The following is a 20,083-nucleotide window of genomic DNA, read 5'->3' on the forward strand; positions in this document are numbered from 1 at the left end:
CTCAGCAGCCAGAGGGATCTTTTGAAATTTCAATTTGGATCAGGACACACCCCCATTTCCCGCCCCCAACCTCCAAAAACCTTTCAAATATTTCCCATTGTTCTCAAGTCAAAGTCTTTCATTCTTAACCAAGCCTTCTGGGGTTTGCAGGATTCCCTTTCCCAATGTCAGCTTAGGTTTCACCTCCAGCCAGACCCCAGCCATCTTGGGAGGCTCTGATACCAACAAGGCTTCTGACCCGGTTCAAATTCTGACCCTGGCTATTCATTCTCTGTGTGACCTTGTGCAAGTAACTTAACCTCTCTGGGAAAATGTGAATTGTAATGTAGTGTTGACAAGAGTCAATTAGTTCCTTTCAGTTCGGTTCAGTCGCTCAGTCGTGTCCGCCTCTTTGCGACCCCATGGCCTGCAGCCTGCCAGGCCTCCCTGTCCATTGCCAATTCCTGGAGCTTGCGCACACTCATGTCCATCAAGTCGGTGATGCCATCCAACCAACTCATCTCTGTCGTCCCCTTCTCCTCCCGCCTTCAATCTTACCCAGCATCAGGGTCTTTTCAAACAAGTCAGTTCTTCGCATCAGGTGGCCAAAGTATTGGAGTTTCAGCTTCAGCATCAGTCCTTTCAATGAATATTCAGGACTGATTTCCTTTAGGGTTGATCTCCTTTGCAGTCCAAGGGATTCTCAAGAGTCTTCAACACCACAGTTCAAAAGCATCAATTCTTCAGTACTCATCAATTTAGAATCCAACTCTCACATCCATACATGACTACTGGAAAAACCATAGTGTTGACTAGATAGACCTTTGTTGGCAAAGTAATATCTCTGCTTTTTAATATGCTGTCTAGGTTGGTCATAACTTTTCTTCCAAGGCTCAAGCATCTTTCAGCCATTTCATGGCTGCAGTCACCATCTGCAGTGATTTTGGAATCCAAAAAATGAAGTCTCTCACTGTTTCTATTGTTTCCCCATCTACTTGCCGTGAGTGATGGGACTGGATGCCATGATCTTAGTTTTCTGAATGTTGAGTTTTAAGCCAACTTTTTCACTCTCCTCTTTCACTTTATCAAGAGGCTCTTTGGTTCTTCTTCACTTTCTGCCATAAGGGTGGTGTCATCTGTGTATTTCAGATTATTGATATTTCTCCCAGCAATCTTGATTCTAGCTTGTGCTTCATCCATTTCGCATGATGTACTCTGCATTTAAGTTAAATAAGCAGGGTGACAATATACAGCCTTGACGTACTCCTTTTCCTATTTGGAATCAGTCTGTTGTTCCATGTCCGGATCTAACTGTTGCTTCCTGACCTGCATACAGATTTCTAAGGAGGCAGGTCAAGTGGTCTGGTATTCCCAACACTTGAAGAATTTCCCACAGTTTTTTGTGATCCACACAGTCAAAGGCTTTGGCATAGTCAATAAAGCAGAAGTAGATGATTTTTCTGGAACTCTCTTGCTTTTTCTATGATCCAACAGATGTTGGCAATTTGGTCTCTGGTTTCTCTGCCTTTTCTAAATCCAGCTTGAACATTTGGAAATTCTTGATTCATGTATTGTTGAAGCCTGGCTTGGAGAATTTTGAGCATTACTTTGCTAGTGTGTGAGATGAGTGAAATTTTGCAGTAGTTTGAACATTCTTTGGCGTTGCCTTTCTTTGGGATTGGAGTGAAAACTGACCTTTTCCAGTCCTGTGGCCACTGCTGTGTATCCCCAGCCCAAGTTTGCTAACATATTGAGTTCAGTACTTTCACAGCATCATCTTTTAGGATTTGAAATAGCTCAACTGGAATTCCATCACCTCCACTAGCTTTGTTTGTAGTGATGTTTCCTAAGGCCCACTTGACTTCACATTCCAGGATGTCTGGCTCCAGGTGAGGGATCACACCATTGTGATTATCTGGGTCATGAAGATATTTTTTGTATAGTTCTTCTGTGTATTCTTGCCACCTCTTCTTAATATCTTCTGCTTCTGTTAGGTCCATACCATTTCTGTCCTTTACTGAGCCCATCTTTGCATGAAATGTTCCCTTGGTATCTCTAATTTTCTTGAAGAGATCTCTAGTCTTTCCCATTCTATTGTTTTCCTCTATTTCTTTGCATTGATCACTGAGGAAGGCTTTCTTATGTCTCCTTGCTATTCTTTGGAACTCGGCATTCAAATGGGTATATCTTTCCTTTTCTCCTTTGTCTTTAGCTTGTCTTCTTTTCTCAGCTGTTTATAAGGCCTCCTCAGACAACCATTTAGACTTTTTGTGCTTCTTTTTCTTGGGGATGGTCTTGATCACTGCCTCCTGTACAATGTCACAAACCTCCATCCATAGTTCTTCAGGCACTCTGTCTATCAGATCTAATCCCTTGAATCTATTTGTCACTTCCCCTGTATAATTGTAAGGGATCTGATTTAGGTCGTACCTGGATGTTTCCTTTAGTAATAGTATTTATTTGGCACAGTGTCTGGCACTACTTAGCTGTCACTATTGTTAGCAGAAATCTCCTGCTCATCCTTCAAAACCCAACACAAAATTCATTTCTTCAGGGTACTCTTCCTGGAGTCTCTCTCCAATTAATTAGACTGCCCCCTGCTGTTTGCTACCTTCATGCTGCTATGGCAATCATAAATGAATCCTTAATACATTTAATAACTGGATATAAAGTCATCATTGATTCCTTATTTAGTGTCTATTTTGTTCAGTTCTGTACCTCCTTCGCACACAGTAGGTGCTCAGAAGTAATCTGGTGAGTGTTGAACAAAGACTGGCTGAATGAATCAACTCTAAGGATGCCTGAATCTGCAGTGTTCAAGAAGAAGAATTAGGAAAGTTGAATTTTAATGAGAATTCAGGAAAACTGGAGCCAGCATGAGGGGACTTGGGAGGAGAGGGGGTAATTAGGTTCCAAAAAGGAAGCTACAGTGATTTGGTATGTAAAGCAAAAGTGGGAGGGGCTGTGTGCAGGGAAGGGTCAACCTAAGCTGACTCCGGAGAATTCCGGAGAATTCCCAGGAGAGCAACTCAAGTGTTACCCTTGGGCAGGAAGCTGCCTGGGATCTGGGTCTTTCCATTCTTCTAGCCCTTTCTCCTTGCTCTTACCTGCCCACCCCCTGCCACCCCATCCCCACTCTCCCACCTCCCTGGCTCACCAGCTCCAGTTCCTCTTGTCCTAACTATACCCCAGGCCTCAACCAGCCTAACATCAGAACCTACAAAGGGTTGCCAGGTTTAGCAGGTAAAAATAGAGGACACCAATTTAAAGTTGAAAACTTCCGGCGCCACTAACTCTTAACTCTCTGGTCCCATCAAACTCAACCCAGCAGGGTCTTCTCTTAATTACCTTTCTGTTTTGGAGTCCTGAGCCTCCTTGGAAGAGTCATTCAACCCCTCTGACCTGCTTCTGCCTCTGGGTAAGAGAGATAAGAGTGTCAACCACCGAGGGTGGAGTTAGGACTCTGAGAAAATGACCTACCCAGGTCTTTGCACCCAGTACAGACGCCATAAAGAGCAACCAGTAAGGCCATTCTTCTACTCCCTTCTCCTGATGTCATCTCCTGGGGTCTCACCACGAAGCTTTCAATATGAATGGCTGAACCCATTTTACAGAGGAGGAAAACTGAGGTCAGCCAATCAGAGGAGGGCTAAGAAGAGAATTCCGTCTTTGGGACTGTCATGCTATAGCTCTTCTTGACTATCAGATGTGAATGTACAGTAAACTATAAGCAACAGGAAGGCAGGGACTTGCCTTGGGTTCTGATGATGGACTCGCAGAACCCAGCACACTACCTGGCTCTCAGGAGGTGTGGCATAAAGATCAGTGGAACTGGGGACTTCCCTCGTGGTCCAGTGGCTAAGACTCCAAGCTCCCAATGCAGGGGGACCAGGTTCAATCCCTGGTCAGGGAGCTGAATCCCACACGCCACAACTAAGAGTTCACAAGACACAACTAAAGATTCCACATGCTGCAACTAAGAGCTGGTGCAGCCACATAAATAAGTATTCAAAGAAAGATCCATTGGATGGGTGAGCGCAGGCCCATCGGAGTCCCCATTTTGTGAGAGTACATGCTCTTGTGGGCTCTCTCCCTTTCTCTCTGCATGCCCTGGGTGTCCAGCCCATGTCTGCCTTTCTGTACTTTCTCCATCACCCCATCTACATTGGACTGGCGAGGGGAGTAGAGGAGGATTAAGCTTAAGGCAGATTTCTGTGGGTTTTTTTTTTTTTTTTTTCTTTTTCTAAAATGAAGCAAAATGACAAAATGCAATTCAAAAGGAAAGAGCCATGACCTTGGGGGTGTCAAAATGGCCACTTTGGCTGCTGTCCACCTGGGAAAGAGAGACCTCCGAGAACTTGAATTCAACACAGTCCCATTCTGCTTTCGTTAGACACCCAGTGTTTCCCCATCTGCGGCAAGTTGTCCTAAAACAATTAGGAGATAAAGGAATTTTCAGGAGAATAGGATTTTGAGGGTATCTGAGGAGCTGTGTTGAATCCAGCCCAGAGAGCCCACTCAGAATGTGGAACCACGGCATGGTCATGTGGATTAACCCTCTTTGAGAGGCACCAGTGGGTTTACAGGGGCAACCACGGTACCTGTTCTTAACTGCTCCCACCAGGACCTAAAGTCAGACAGAAACATTGGGGTCTGACTTAGGGAATTATCTTCTGTTTCTCAGCAATGTTTTCTTCATTTGGAGACAGGGATCGGATGGTCGTGGGGTGTGATAAAAGAAGTCTGGAGTTTTAACACCAGTTTGACCAGAAGTCATGCTCTTTGTAGGTAACCTGAATTGACTTGTCAGTGTTATAGGTTCATTAAATTCTCACCTTTGGGGCACCTCCCCCATGGCCAACAGCAGCCTAGTCATGGCTCTTGACCTGACCAGTGGACCTTTCTCCACGAACGTCCCCTGGAGGAAAGAGCCTTCAGCTCCGAGGTCACCTCCTCCCAGAGGCCTTCCCTGATGGCTTTAACCAGTGGAGGCGCCCCAGCCCCGCCCAGCAGCCACCCTGTATGACATCACCCTGCTGCACTGAGCCCTGTCAGCAATCACACCACGGGCTGTTCTCTGCTGACTTATTGGATTCTTGGTCTCCCCCAGCTAGACGTTCAGCCCCAAAAAGACAGGATGCTGTCTGGCTAGTTTGTTGTGTATCCCCAGCCCTAGGAGGCTGCCTAGTCCAGAGCAGACGTCGCATCAGAGCCTGTTAAAAGGACAAATAATAGTAACAGTAATAATAACTCATGTTAACTGCCTGCTGACTATTTTTTGGTCTCCAGGTGAGGCTCGAATCAACATTTTTCATGTATTAAGCCACTGAATCCTCCCAGCATTTTGAGGTAGGTACCCTGGCATGCCACTTTGCACTGGCTGTTCCCTGCGCTTGGAATGCTCTTCCCTCAGAAAGCCACAGGACTCACCCCCTGCCTTCATTCAGGATGCCAGCAACTCAGAAGCCTTGCCAGCAACCCCTCATCCCACGCCGAACTGTTGGGGGCTGAACTGTGTGCTGTCCCCGCCAAGAAACGTAATGGACCACTGCCCCCTCCCCCCACCCCCAGCTGAGAATGTGGCCTCTGGGGAAGTAGGATCTGTACAGAGGTCAAAATGAAATGGGGTCATGGGGGTGTGCCCTCATCTAAGAAGAGTGGTGCCCTTATTCAAAAGGGACCTTTGGACAGACATGCACAGAGGGAAGACGCTGTGGAGACGCACGGGGAGAAGGCCTTGTGTAGATGGAGGATCGGTCTGCAGGATTTACAAGCCTCGGGATGCCCAAGAGAGCTGGGAGACCAGCAGAAGCGAGGAGACAAGGGAGGATTCCCCGCCCCCACAAGTCCCCACAACACCTTGGATTCAGACCTCTGGCCTCTGGGAGGGCAAGACAATAAACCTCTATTGCTTTAAGCCACCCGGTTTGTGGCACTTTGCTCCCGGCCTAGGAAACCAAGACACCTGCTTGTTTTTCTTCCTGACACTATCACCACCTGCCACTGCACTGATACATTTTGTCTCCTTACTCCCGGCACCCAGCCTGGAGTGTAAGTCTCTCAGGGTCGAGGTCTAATGCTCATGCATCTGTTGCAAAGCCAGACACGGATTTGTCCTTTCAAGAAGCATATATGAGTGCCTACTGTGTGCCAGGCTTTTCTCTAAGTGCTGGGGATACAGCAGTGAATTCGAAAAATATCCTCTGACGCTGACGGTCTAGGGAGAAGAGACACATAATAAACAGGAAATGGTGATAAGTGCTATGGGGACAAACAGCAGGAAGGGACCCAGGGGGTTTGTGGTGGGCGGCAGTGATATTTGGGGTGGACAGAGACCTCCAAAAGGAGGGGACAGCTGAGGGGAGGCCCCAAGGAGACGAGGGAGGAGGCACAGGGTATCTGGAGAATACATTACAGGAAGGGCCGTGGTTCCCTACCTGGAGATTTTGCCCCCGCAGAGGACATGTGGCAGTTTTCGGAGATATGGTGATGCTGTAGACAGCCAGTACGTGGAGGCCGGGAATGCTGGTGACCATCCAGAAATGCACCCCCACCCCGCTACCCCCTCAACAAAGCTAACAAGCCCCAAACGTCCGTAGCATGAAGCTGAGAAGCACAAAGGTGTGGGGAGGGGGAAGGCCCACCTGGGAGCTTCCTGCAAGTGTAGGTGCTGAGTGCTCGGTGTTGGAGGAGTGCTGGAAGGATTTACACCAGGGCAGGACTCGGCAGCAGAGGAGGTCAGAGGGCGCCGAGGGAGGGAGGGAGGAACAGAACGGCCACTGGGACCATTTTAAGGAGCTCAGCTTGTTTCCTAGTTTGGCTGCTTTGGGTCTCAGTTGCATCGGGCGAGACCTTTTGCTCTGGTGCATGGACTCGCACTGCCGCGCGTGGGCGTCACTGCTCTGCAGCAAGAGGGGTCTTAGTTCCCCAACCAGGGATCGAACTCGCATCCTCTGCATGGGAAGGTGGATTCCTAACCGCCCCCACCCCCGGACCACCAGGGAAGTCCCAGGAGCTCCGTCCTTATCCTCAAAGAGACGGGAAACCCCTGGCAGCTTTTCCGCAGAGGAGAGACACAGCCTGGCTTACCTCTGGCTTTGAGGCTGCAAATAGACCTAAGCGACAAGGGGGAGGGCAAGAGGAGAGAGTCCGATGGAGAGACTGTTGGGCTATTTCAGGCCCCAGGTGAAGGTGACCCAGAGCAGAGTGGAGACTGAGGAGGTGGAGAGAAGGGGTAAGGTTCTAGGTCTGCTCGGAAAGTCCAGCTGATAGGGTTTGTGTGGGGCCGGAGAGGAGTGGATGACTTCAAGGTTTGGGGGCCTGAGCTGCTGAGAAGATGGAGTCGGTGTGGCAGAGATGTGGCGGTAATCGGGGGAGAGGGTTGGGGGAGGACGGGAGAGGGGATGAGGGACTCAGTCATACTGGTAGACGGCAGGGAAGCAATTGAATAGCCAAGGCGGTGTGTAGGGGGAAGGGGGAATTTAAGCTGGAGGTATAAATGTGGGAAGAGGCATCAGCGTATAGAGAGTAGATGGTTGGATGGCATCAGTAACTCGATGGACATGAGTCTGAGCAATCTCCGGGAGTTAGTGATGGACTGGGAAGCATGGTGTGCTGCAGTCCATGGGGTTGCAGAGTCAGACACGACTGAGCGACTGAACTGAAAGCCATGATAGGGGATGAGATTTCCTAGAACTGGGGGTCCTAGGGACAAGACACAGGTCCAAGCACCAATCCCTGAGGCTCTCCACGGTCGGAACATTTGGCCCTGACAGTGAACTCACAAAGATGCTGAGAAGTCTCCGGTGAGGCGGGAGGAGAGCCAGCCTAGAGGCGCTTCCTAGAACCCTAGGGGAGAACGCGTCTGAAGAAGGAAGCTGTCAGCCACCTCATCAAATGTTCCTCATCAGTCAATTTGGCTGCGGCTTAGCAGCCGGAGAACGGACCATTGACTGGACTTAGCAACATGATGGCCACAGAAGCACTTGACAAACCTAAACCTTTGTTGATGGACAGCCTCAGACGTCCTCAAAAGACGGTCACTTTAAGCCTTGGGAAAGCAGCAGAGAAAGACATGTGCGTTCAAGCCTGGCTTGGGCATCTTCTAACTGTGTGAGCTTGGACAAGTTCTTGCCCGCCCCAATGCCCCAGTTACCCCGAACACTGTCCGAGTAGATAAGATCATGATAAGTAAAGAGGCTCTTAGCCTCATAAACCCAGAAACTCCTTGTAGGGGGCAGTGACTGTTGCCAGTGTCTGTAAAGACGCCACCGCTGAAATCAACACTCAAGGTCACCCAGCTTCTGCTGACATCATTTGGCAGAGAGCAGACCGAGAATTCTCAACCTTTCAAGGACGGCATGTGCTGTTAGCGTGAGGTCAGAAACCTTCACGCTGCCTGACAAAAGATATAACGCATATATTATGTTAATCTACACGATTTTGAATAGGAAACGAATGCACAGGGTAAAGAATTAAAACATAGAAAGGTATCCAGGGAAAAATTAAGTTTCCCCAATCATTTGATGCCCTCCCCAGAGGAAATGACCAGCACCAGATAACAGAATGTATCCAGGCATCTTCCCCAGCAGTGGTACCCCCCCATCCTTTTTTTTTTTTTTTAATCTTTTGGCCACACCTCACAGGCTTGTGGGATCTTTGTTCCCCCACCAGGGATGGAACACACACCTCCTGCTTTAGAAGTGTTCAGTCTTAACCACTGGACTTCGAGGGAAGTCCCAGGAAGGAAATTTAGACACAGAAGATGAGGTAAACAGAGGCAAGGGAAAGATGGCCATCTACCAACCAGGGGGGAAAGGCCCAGAAAAAAAAAATCCTTCTCCCTCCTTGCCCACACACTGATTTTGGACTTGTCGTCTCCAGAACTGTGAGACAATACATGTCCGTGGTTTAAGCCCCACAGTCTGTGGCATGTCCCCGTGGCAGCCCAAGCAAGTGTCTGTCGCCTTACCTGCTCCACCACCAGTGGAAGGCCGGCTCCACGAGCACCAGGGATTTATGTTTTGTTTTGACTTTTTCCAATCTATTTACTTTTAATTGAAGGGAAATTGCTTCACAATATGGTGTTAGCCTCCGCTATGCATCAACATGAGTCACCGTAAATACACGTGTCTCCTCCCTCTTTAACCTCCCTCCCCCCTCCCACTGTGTTGGTTTTTTTTTTAACATTTGTTTTTTACATATTTATTTGGCTGCACCGGCTCTTAGTTGCAGCACACAGGATCTTCCATCTTTATGCCAGCAGGAAGAATCTTTGGTTGTGCCTTGTAAACTCCTAGCTGCAGTGTGTGGGGTCTAATCCCCCGACCAGGGATGGAAACTGGGCTGCCTGCATTAGGAGCATGGAGTCTTAGCTACTGGGCCACTAGGGAAGTCCTGATTTCTGTCTGTTTTTATCACTTCTGTGTGCCCAGAGAGCTCAGAATGCATCTGGCAGATTGTAGAGGGTAGGCACATTTCCGGAAGGAATAAAAGAAGGCATGTGTGGGCTCCATTCCTGGGCAGGGAGTGTGTTGGTGTGAAGAGGTGTGTAGGAGAGCTGTGAGTTACCTATAACCGAGGGGTGGGTAAGGATACGAAAAACATGCTGTCTTGTCCTGTCTGGACAGTGTTCTCCAAATACATAAAAGCCTGTGTGAAAGGTTACAGATGAGAAAAATCAAAGGTCAGAGAGGGGAATGTAGTAGGTTGATTGATGGCCCCCAAAGATACCAGAATCTGTAAATGTTACCTCATTTGGAAGAGGGGGGAAGTCCGGATGTGATTAAATGGAGGATTTGGAGATGTGGGGATTATCCTGGGTTTTCCAGGTGGGCCCTGACTGCATCCTCATGTATGCATCCCTCTAACAGAAAGGCAGTTGGAGATCTGAAGACAGAGGGGAGACCCTGGGACCATGGCTGCCGAGACTGGAGCCATGTGGCTGCAAGCCAAAGGAAGCCAGCTGCCTCAGAAGCTGGACGGGGCAAGAGCCTCCAGCTCTGCGACACCTTGATTTTGACCCAGTGACACTGATTCTGGACTTCCCAGCTCCAGAGCTGTGAGACGATAAATTTCTGTTGTTTTGAGTGGAACGAAAGCAAAAGCTGCCTAATTCTATGTAAGTCCAAGTGTTAAGCCTCTAGCCATCCCGCTGCCCCAACCCTGGACAGAACCACCATCATCTTATCCCGGGACCTTCATGGGTGGCTCCCTCCTGGTCCCCTCACAGCTACACTTCCCCGCCCCCCATCACAGTCCTGTACCTTCTCCATACCTATCATGACCTGAGGATTTTGTGTCTCCCCACGTCAAAATCTTGCCTTTTCACTGCACTTTGGATCTCTTCCAAAATTCTTTTTGTTTTTTTAAAAAATTTGTTTATTTTTTGTTGAAGAATAATTGCTTTACAGAATTTTGTTGTTTTCTGTCAAACCTCAACATGAATCAGCCTTCGGGATACATACATCCCCTCCCTTTTGAACCTCCCTCCCATCTCCCTCCCCATCCCACCCCTCTGTGTTGATCCAGAGCCCCTGTTTGAGTTTCCTGAGCCTACAGCAAATTCCTGTTGGCTATCTGTTTCACAGATGGTAAGTGTGATGAGTAAGAGTATAAGTGGTATGTATGGTAAGAGTCCCTTGGACTGCAAGGAGATCCAACCAGTCCATCCCAAAGGAGATCGGTGTTCATTGGAAGGCCTGATGTTGAAGCTGAAACTCCAATACTTTGGCCACCTGATGTGAAGAACTGACTCATTGAAAAAGACCCTGATTCTGGGAACGATTGAGGGCAGGAGGAGAAGGGGACGACAGAAGATGAGATGGCTGGATGGCATCCCCAACTCAATGGACATGGGTTTGGGTAAACTCAGGAGTTGGTGATGGACAGGGAGGCCTGGTGTGCTGTGGTCCATGGGGTTGCAAAGAGTTGGACACGGCTGAGTGACTGAACTGAACTGAACGTAAGTTTCCATGTTACTCTCTCCACACATCTCACCCTCTCTTCCCCTCTCCCCATGTCCAAAAGTCTAGTCTCTATGTCTGTTTCTCCATTGCTGCCCTGTAAATAAATTCTTCAGTACCATTTTTCTAGATTCTGTATATATGCGTTAAAAGAAAAGAAAGTGAAGTCGCTCAGTCGTGCCTGACTCTTTGCGACCCCGTGGACTGTAGCCTACCAGGCTCCTCCATCCATGGGATTCTCCAGGCAAGAATACTGGAGTGGGTTACCATTTCCTTCTCCAGGGGATCTTCCCAACCCAGGGATTTAACCCGGGTCTCCTGCATTGGAGGCAGACGCTTTAACCTCTGAGCCACCAGGGAAGCATTAGAATACGACATTTATCTTTCTCTTTCAGACTTACTTCACTCTTTATAATAGGTTCTAGGTTCACCCACCTCATTAGGACTGACTCAAATGTGTTCCTTTTTATGGCTAATATTCCATTGTGTATATGTACCACAACTTCCTTATCCATTCATCTGTCAATGGACATCTAGGTTGCTTTCATAAAAATATGGAACACTTCATGAATTTGCGTATCATCCTTGTGCAGGGGCCATGCTAATCTTCCCTGTATCATTCCAATTTTAGTATATGTGCTGCCAAAGCGAGAACCAAAATTCTTTAAAAAAAAAAGATTTAAAATTTATTTCCTGTGCTGGGTCTTAGTTGCAGCATGCAAGATCTTTGATCTTTGTTATGGCATCTGGGATCTCTAGTTTCAACATATGAATTCTTCGTTGCAGCATGTGAGATCTAGTTCCCTGACCAGAGATGGAACCTGGCCCCTGGCACTGGGAGCACGGAGTCTTAGCCACTGCATCACCAAGGAAGTTCCTCTTCCAAAATGCTTGACACAGCCTACAAGACCCGGCCTAGGAGTCCAGAACCTAATTTTCTTTGTTGTTGTTGTTATTGACATGGTTTGATTCTTTAACAATGGTATCATATTACTTGGAAAGTATAAAAAGCAAACTTAAAAGCCAAAACACTAAACCACAAAACTATTAGAAATGAATATAATTTTTTTAAACTAGCAGTACAAATGATTAACATACTCTTCTCTGTTACTCATATTCTTATACAACAAAAAGTATACATACATATAAATTAAAAAATCTAACAATAACAATAAAACCAGTTAAGTCGATATGCACCTAACCTTTAAGAAGAAAACTATGAAACTTTGTTGTTTAGTCATTACGCCATGTTCAACTCTTTGCCACCTGATGGACTGTAGCCCATCAGGCTCCTCTGTCCATGGGATTTCCCAGGCCAGGGATTGAACCTGAGTCCCCTGTATTGGCAGGTGGATTCTTTACCACTGAGCCTACAAAGGACATAAAAGAAAGTGTGAAAGAGTTGAGCCACAAATAGACCCAAGTATGTATGGAATTCTCATAACAGAAGTGATGCATTAAACCAGGGGGAAAAGATGTCTAATTCAGTAAATACTCCTAGAAACAGTGTAGCTATTTGGAAAAGAATGGTGCTGGCTTCATGCCTTATTCCCTGGCTATCAAAGATGTAATGGTTACAAACAAACAGACCATAGAAACACCAGAAGAAAGCACGAAAATCTGCCTGCCAATACAGGAGGCCCAAGAGACACAGGTTAGATCCCTGGGCTGGGAAGATGCCTTGGAGTAGGAAATGGCAACCCACTCCAGTATTCTTGCCTGGAAAATTCCATGGACAGAGGAGCCTGGTGGGCTAGGGTCCCGAAGAGTTGGACATGACTGAGTGAGTGAACACAACACATAACATTTTAAGGCCAACAAGCAACTCAGTTTCAACTTCGGAAGTTAAAACTCCACCTCCAGTGCTCCACAGCACTAGCTGTTGGCTACTACTCAGAAACGTGAGCCCAGAATGGCCGGATCTTATGATTTAAAAAAAAAAAAATCTGAAATCTAGATTTTTCTGGAAAACACTTTTAAAAAACCCCACAACTTAGTCCACTTTTAAAAAGCATGAAACAGCCCAAAATTTACATGGCCACTCCATGGCCGTCTCAGGGGCATGAACCACTGGTTCTCCACCTCAGGGCCGCTGCCGTGAGCTGTGCTGTCCTCTGGCACTCTTCCTTGCATCTCAGTGGGGCTACTTTTACTTTTATTTCTAAAACCGAGCTCCTGCTGCTTCCTTCCCTGTGGCCTTCTGGCACTTTGCTCTGCAGGATGCCCCGCCTTGCCCTCCTCTGAGCCTGATCAGCACGAACTTATCTGCTTCTCCACTTTCCCAGAATTTTTCCCCAAAGGCCCGCTGTGGCCGCCTCCAGCTAAGGTAGCCCCCTTTTCCAGTTTGAATCTCCCTTGACTCCTTTTCCATTGCTCTGGTGCTTACCACATTAGGAAGAATCAATTCATTGTAGAATCCAACCTCCCTGTGCCAGGCTGTCACCTCTGACATATATCTACCTTTCTCTTCTTTTTTGGTGCTAGTTGTAAGAACCCACCTGCTAATGCAGGAGACATAAGAGACAAGGGTTTCATCCCTGGGTTGGGAAGATCCCCTGGAGGAGGGCATGGCAACCCACTCCAATATTCTTGCCTGGGGAATCCCATGGACAGAGAATCCTATGGACAGAAGAGTCTGGCGGGCTACATTTCATGAAGTCACAAACAGTCAGGCACCAATGATCACTGATGCATCATCAACAGCCAGATGAAGAGAGAGAAGGAGCAAGGTCCCAGACAAGGAAGCCTCTGTGCTTGTGGGGTGCGGGGCCTCACACAATGGCATGTGAAAGCCTTCTGGTTCCCTACGTGGAAGCTGTCTAAGAAAGGACTACAGAGTTGTTCTTTGGGGGTTTCATGGAGGCTTGATCCCACAGTCATGATTGACTAAGTCATTGTTCAATGGTGATTGGTTCGACCTCAGCAAGGAAGACCCAGCATAGCCGATAAATAAATAAATCTCTAAAAAGTAAAGAGCTTTAGAATGAGGATCCACTACTTTGTTTCTCCAAGTACACAACCTGCATGTGAGTCTGAGTGACTGTGCTTTTCTCCCCAGAGGCTCTCCGTTACTTGAGTATAGACATCAGCTGTGGAATCGCTTTGTTCTCCATGTCCCCTGAAGCTCACTGCTAGGTACTTAGTAAACTGTTCCTCTATTTGTTCATGTGTTCATTCCTTCTAAGGACAGTATAATGTAGACTTTGAAAAGTCTGCCTTACGGGCCCCAAATTTAAATTTCTAACAGTGCTACACCGTGGAGTCCACCGTGCATCACTTATTAATTATTAAAGTATCTTCCTGATGTGCATTCTGCCTTTTATGTATTAATTTGTTTTCTGCTTAAGGGGAGGAAAATTCTGTTATGGTAACAAAACGTAGGCTTTTTATTTAACAAGGCTGCCTTCGCCTGGCCTGGCCGGGCCACCCCTCCTCCTCCCCATCCTTCATTCGGAGTGAGATCCACCCTAGCGACTTCAGAAGGCAGCCTCTGGAGCAGGGCTGGGACCCCAGGGAGTCCAGCGAGGCCCAGGGCCCCACATTTAAGGAGGCACTTGCTCTCAGTAACCCGCTCAATGCTCGCATGACCCTGAGTGTCAGCGCCTCCTTAAATGCTGCCTTCTGGCCGCCTCCTTGCCCCACCCCAGTCCCAGCCTGCTTTTCAGTCCTGGGCTGGGGAGTCCTGGCTCTGTGACAGACCCGGAGGTGGCCAGGCCCAGAGATGGGGTCTTCAGCTAGGAAATGGGGGTCTTGGTGAGGATTAGGTGAGACGGGGACTTGTAAGGGGGTGCGCAGTGTTTTGCATGCCGCCAACACTTAACTATTTGCTGTCCTTTTACCAAGTCTTCCCCCAGCCAAGGCCCAGGCCAGGAGCTTTCTGGAGTTTTTCTAGTTTCTTCCTCACACAACCCAGGAGAAGCCTGCAACTCAATTCTGATTCTACAGATGAAGAAGCCAGGCTCTGACCCCTGGCCTCCTTCTGACTCCAGCACTTTCCTAACTACCCAAAGCTGGAGGCTTTATTAATAAATAGCAAGTTAGGTGCTTCTTGGCTGGGCGTTTCAATCCTCACTGGGTGTCAGTATTACCTGAGGCGTTTGTAAAAGCACAGATGCTTCAAGAAATCCGGGATTAATTGGTCTGGGAGAGGACCAGACATTGATACAATTTTTAAAGAGCTCCAGGGACTTCCCTGGTGGTCAGGATTCTGTGCTTCAAAGGCAGGGGGCACTGGGTGATCTCTGGTTGGCCACTAGGATCCCACATGCCACACTGGCCAGCCAAAAAAGAAAAAGAAAAAAAAAGAACTCCAGCTGATTCTAATGTACAGTCAGTTTTGAGAACAAAAAGCTTTAAACTATCTTGAAAGGGAACTCCAAGGGGTTGTTGTGAATTTCAGCATCTCATGCGATGCCTAAATGCATACACACATACATACCACAAGCTTTGCAGTCAGTAAAATCATATATATATATATTTTTTTTTTTTTTTTTAATTTCAGCTCCACTTTTCAAACAAATGTGGTTTAGGGGAAATCTCTTTACCTCTCTGAGCCAACTTGAGCACAATCAGAATCACCAAGAAGCTTTATTGAACACTCAATAATAATAATGACCACCCCATAATTTCATCAAAAGGTCCGGGTGGGAGCTGCAACTCCCCAGGTGCTGCTGGTCCCTGGAACAGGCTTTGAGAATCATTGCTGAGTCAATTGCCTAGATAATAACCTCAGATCAGGTAACCATCTCCCGTTTCAGATTCAATCCTTGACACCTGTAAAGTGTATCACCCTGTATCCTCGCAGCCACGGGATCCCATGGTTATCAGTAGTTTGGGAAGGAGGCAACCCAGGTTCCCAAACGTGAAGTGGCGTGGTTAGGGTCACACAGCCAGAAAACTGCCAAAGTCTGGGTCTGAACACTTGTCTGTAATTAAAGGCAGGAGAGAACCTGTGCCATCAAGTTATTTGCAGGCAGCAGAGAAAGCTCTCCCACCAGCTGCCGGAGCTCGCCTAGACATCCGCGTGGCACACCCAAGGCTACAACACGCAAAAGCCTCCTGGCTGCTCGCTTTATTCAGCGGCTTGGAGAGTGGCCAGGGCCCAACTCCGTGGAGGAATGGCGCCCCCTGGTGCCCGTTTGGAGAGCCGCGTTCCTCTGCCCTAGCGGGGCGCTCTTGGTCTTCTGAGTCATCAGCATTCTTGGGCTCTGTTACTAACATGGAAAATATGATTCAGTTCATTCCATCTGCAGAAAAAACTCCGGGTGTTGAAAGCGGGTGGGGACTTCAGAGCTGAGGAATGTCAAGGAAGGGCGGTGGACCGGGCCCTGGGGACTTCAGGGGGCTGGAGTAAAATGGTGAAGATGGTAAAAGCCCGGCTGAGAACAATCGGGACTTTCACCTTTTGACCTTCCCCAAGACTCCTACTGAGGAATGTCCAGGATGAAATCTCCTAGAGTTGTTATCAAAGTCCGGTGTGTTCCCTGAAGGCCAGTGTCCCCTTCCTGATCTGGTCCATTTGTTCATTCCGTTAATCATTCAACAGATATTTTTTGAGGGTCCATTATGTGCCAGCACAAGATGCTGGGAATACAGAAATACGCAGGACTGAAACCCCGAGGACGATCAGCGAAAGAGTGAATAAACGAATAGAGCACATGGAGAACAATTAAAGGGGGGATGGAGACCTCACTGAGAAGATGACACTTAAGCAAAAACATAAGGGAGAGAGAGAGAGAGGCCACTCATTATCTGGGGGAAAGAATGTTCCAGGAAGCGAGAACGGTAACAGCAAAGGCCCTGGGGCAGGGCAAACATGTATGTTTGAGGGCTTAGAGTAAGTTCTTTATGGGAAATTGGGATATATTTTTTCACATCCAGGAACCACTTGCCCTGTTATGAATGGAATGGTTTTCGCTAGGTTCTAAAACATGAATACTTCAGCCTGATTGGGGTGCCTTGAGAAGAGGGAAGGGGGTGTAAAAGGGGGAGTCGGAAGCTATAAATACACCTTCCAGAAACTTGACTAAAATAAGGAGCAGAGAAATGGTGCAGTCCCTGGGAATGACATTAAGGAAGGGATCCAGGGAGAAGAGACATAGTAAGACTCCTTGAGGCTCAGCTGGTAAAGAATCTGCCTGCAACGTGGGAGACCTGGGTTCAATCTCTGAGTTGGGAAGATCCCCTGGAGAAGGGAAAGGCTACCCACTCCAGTGTTCTGGCCTGGAGAATTCCATGGGCTGTACAGTCCATGGGGTCACAAAGAGTCGGACACGACTGAGTGACTTCTTCACTTTCATGTGTCTGTGGACTTTGGATGACCCCTGGATTTGGGTCCTGGATTCTGCCCTCCTAGAAGATCTTGTTTGATGCCAAGATTTTAATTGGCATCTTGATGATGATGACTTCCCCCACTTATGTCTGCTCATTTACGTCTCCTAAGCATGTGTCTCCAGCCATTGTCACATTGTCTAAAACAGAACGCTTGACTGCACCATCAAAACCCACCACCTTTCCACTTGACTTTGATAAGCACGAAAGTGAGGACTAGGTTTTGCTCTCTCTTCACTCCCACCCCACGTCCGGGATTGGTCAGCCCTGTGGGTGCCAGCTCCCCATCTCTCGGTCTCCTTGCCTTCATCTGTGCCCACTTCAATCAATTTCCTACCCAGTAGTCAGGTGGATCTGAAAAAGTAAATCATACCAGACCCTTACTTAAAATTCTCCACTGGTTTTCCATAACAAACAGAAGAAAACCTCTCTGCCATGGCCTCCAAGATCCTGAATAATGGCACCCTGGTCTCTGATTTCGTTTCATACATTCTCTGCCTCTTCCACTATACTCCAGCCTGTCCAGCCCCACTTTGTGTTTCTCAAAGACTCTCTTTCCAGGGAATTTGCCTTGAGATACTCTCCTCCAGGGTCTTCTTCGCATTGCCAGCTCTTTCTTGTCCTCCATTCTCAGCTGAAATGTCACTTCCTTGAGAGGTCTTCCCTGATGCCCATTCTAAAGTGGCTTCCCCAGTGGAGGCTTTTGTGTAAATGTAGCCTCCCTGCTCTGTAAACCACAATTAATCGCCTATTCTAGTGCTCATTAATTCCTACCAACTGGTTTCCTAGCCCAGGTCCTGGTTTTTCTAGAAGCCTGGTTCTTCAGCCTTTAAGTCAATAAATTCCCCCACAGCCTACCAATATATTCCATCTTGTTTTGCTTAATTTAGCTTTTTGGCGGGGGGGTGGGGGGCGGCGCTTAATTTAGTTTTCTGTGATTTGTAACTAAAGAGCCCTAAGGATATAACTAAGATTTGTAACTAAAGAGCCTCCATTATAGGCCATAATCCTTACAGTTCAAAGAGAATTCACTAAACTGCACCTAAGAAATGCTTTAGGTCAGTGAAATGATGATGATGATAATTGAGAGCAGTAAAGAATCTGCCTGCAATACAGGAGATGCAGGAGATGTGGGTTCGATCCCTGGGTCAGGAAGATCCCCTGGAGGAGGGCATGGCAACCCACTCCAGTGTTCTTGCTGGGAAAATCCCATAGACAGAGCGAGCCCGGTGGGCTGCAGTCCATGGGGTCACAGAGTCAGACATGGCTGAAATGACAGCATGGACGAATAACACTAATATGAAATTCATGCTCTTATTGAGCACCGTGTTAGAATGTGGGTTCCATAGCTGTACAGAGACCAAAAGAGAACGGGAGACTAGGCCCCACTCTGCCTATCGGATCTAATCCCTTGACTCTATTTGTGCATTTGCCACATTTGACCAATGCGTTCTCCTAGCCTCTACCTTCACACGTGTCATCACAGTGGGCATCTTTGTGCATGTCCCCTGTGGGAGCTATACTCAGGAGAGGTCATGGCCATATCCTAGGGTATGTGAGTGGCAAGTCCAGCCAGGTTGCTCTCCGGCAGAGCTGCTCCCAGGCTTTACTCCCACTAACAGCCGACTAGGGGAACCTATGCCCCCTGTGAGGCTTTCCTGGTGGCTCAGACAGTAAAGAATCCGCCTGCAATGCAGGAGACCTGGGTTCGATCCCTGGGGTGGGAAGATCCCCTGGAGGAGGGCATGGCAACCCACTCCAGTATTCTTGCTTGGAGAATCCCGATGACCAGAGGAGCTTGGCAGGCTACAGTCCACGGGGTTGCAAAGAGTTGGACACGACTGAATGACTAAGTATTGCCCCCTGCAGTAGAAGTGTGCAGTCTTAATTCAGTTCAGTTCAATTCAGTTGCTCAGTCATGTCCAACTCTTTGCAACCCCATGGAATGCAGCACTCCAGGCTGCCGTGTTCATCTCCAACTCCCAGAACTTGCTCAAACTCATGTCCAAAAAGTAGGTGATGCCATCCAACCGTCTCATCCTCTGTTGTCCCCTTCTCCTGCCTTCAATCTTTTCCAGCATCAGGGTCTTTTCCAAGGAGTCAGTTCTTCACATCAGGTGAAAGTACTGGAGTTCAACTTTAGCATCAGTCCTTCCAGTGAATATTCAGGACTGATTTCCTTCAGGACTGACTGGGGTTGGATCTCCTTGCCATCCAAGGGACTCTCAAGAGTCTTCTCCAACACTATAGTTCAAAAGCATCATCTTCGGCGCTCAGTTTTCTTTATAGTCCAACTCTCACATCCATACATGACTACTGGAAAAACCATAGCTTTGACTAGACGGACCGCCAGGGAAGTCCCAAACTACCTCTCATCTTAATCCTTGTGATTCATTGGGACTGACCTTGCTCTCTGCTTTCCTTTGACCATGTGTCTGCACTGGCCAATCAGCATGTTGCATCTCTCAGTCAAGGGAAAGCACGAGACCCAAGATGGGCCCAGTTAGAGCTAATTTAGCACTTTCACTGGAATTTGGGGGGGAAAGACTCCTGTGGTGGCTAGGCTGGTAATTCTGGAGTTGTTGGAGGCCATCATTGTTACCATCTTTGGGGAGAAGCTGCTTGAGAGGGTGCAGCCTTCACAGAAGAAAGCATAGCTGAGAGATGAAGGTTAAACATGGATGTCATTGCTTGTGCCCCTGGAACCAACCATTCCTGAAGCTGATTTGCATTGAAACTTACAGAAGCCCATAAATTCTTTCTTTGCTGAAGCTAATTTGAGTTGAGCTTAGGTTACTAACAGCGAGATG

At 47.7% G+C, this 20,083-nt stretch overlaps 1 non-coding gene across 1 annotated transcript; it reads right to left on the minus strand.

Annotated features, from left to right (window-relative positions):
- Positions 1-11,491: 11,491 nt before the first annotated feature.
- LOC122448999 lies at positions 11,492-11,598 on the minus strand. Its single transcript, XR_006271820.1, has one exon. It is a non-coding gene; the product is annotated as a U6 spliceosomal RNA (small nuclear RNA).
- Between the last annotated feature and the right edge of the window lie 8,485 nt (positions 11,599-20,083).

The sequence above is a fragment of the Cervus canadensis genome, chromosome 10 (assembly GCF_019320065.1).
Source record: "Cervus canadensis isolate Bull #8, Minnesota chromosome 10, ASM1932006v1, whole genome shotgun sequence".
Lineage (NCBI taxonomy): Eukaryota > Metazoa > Chordata > Mammalia > Artiodactyla > Cervidae > Cervus > Cervus canadensis.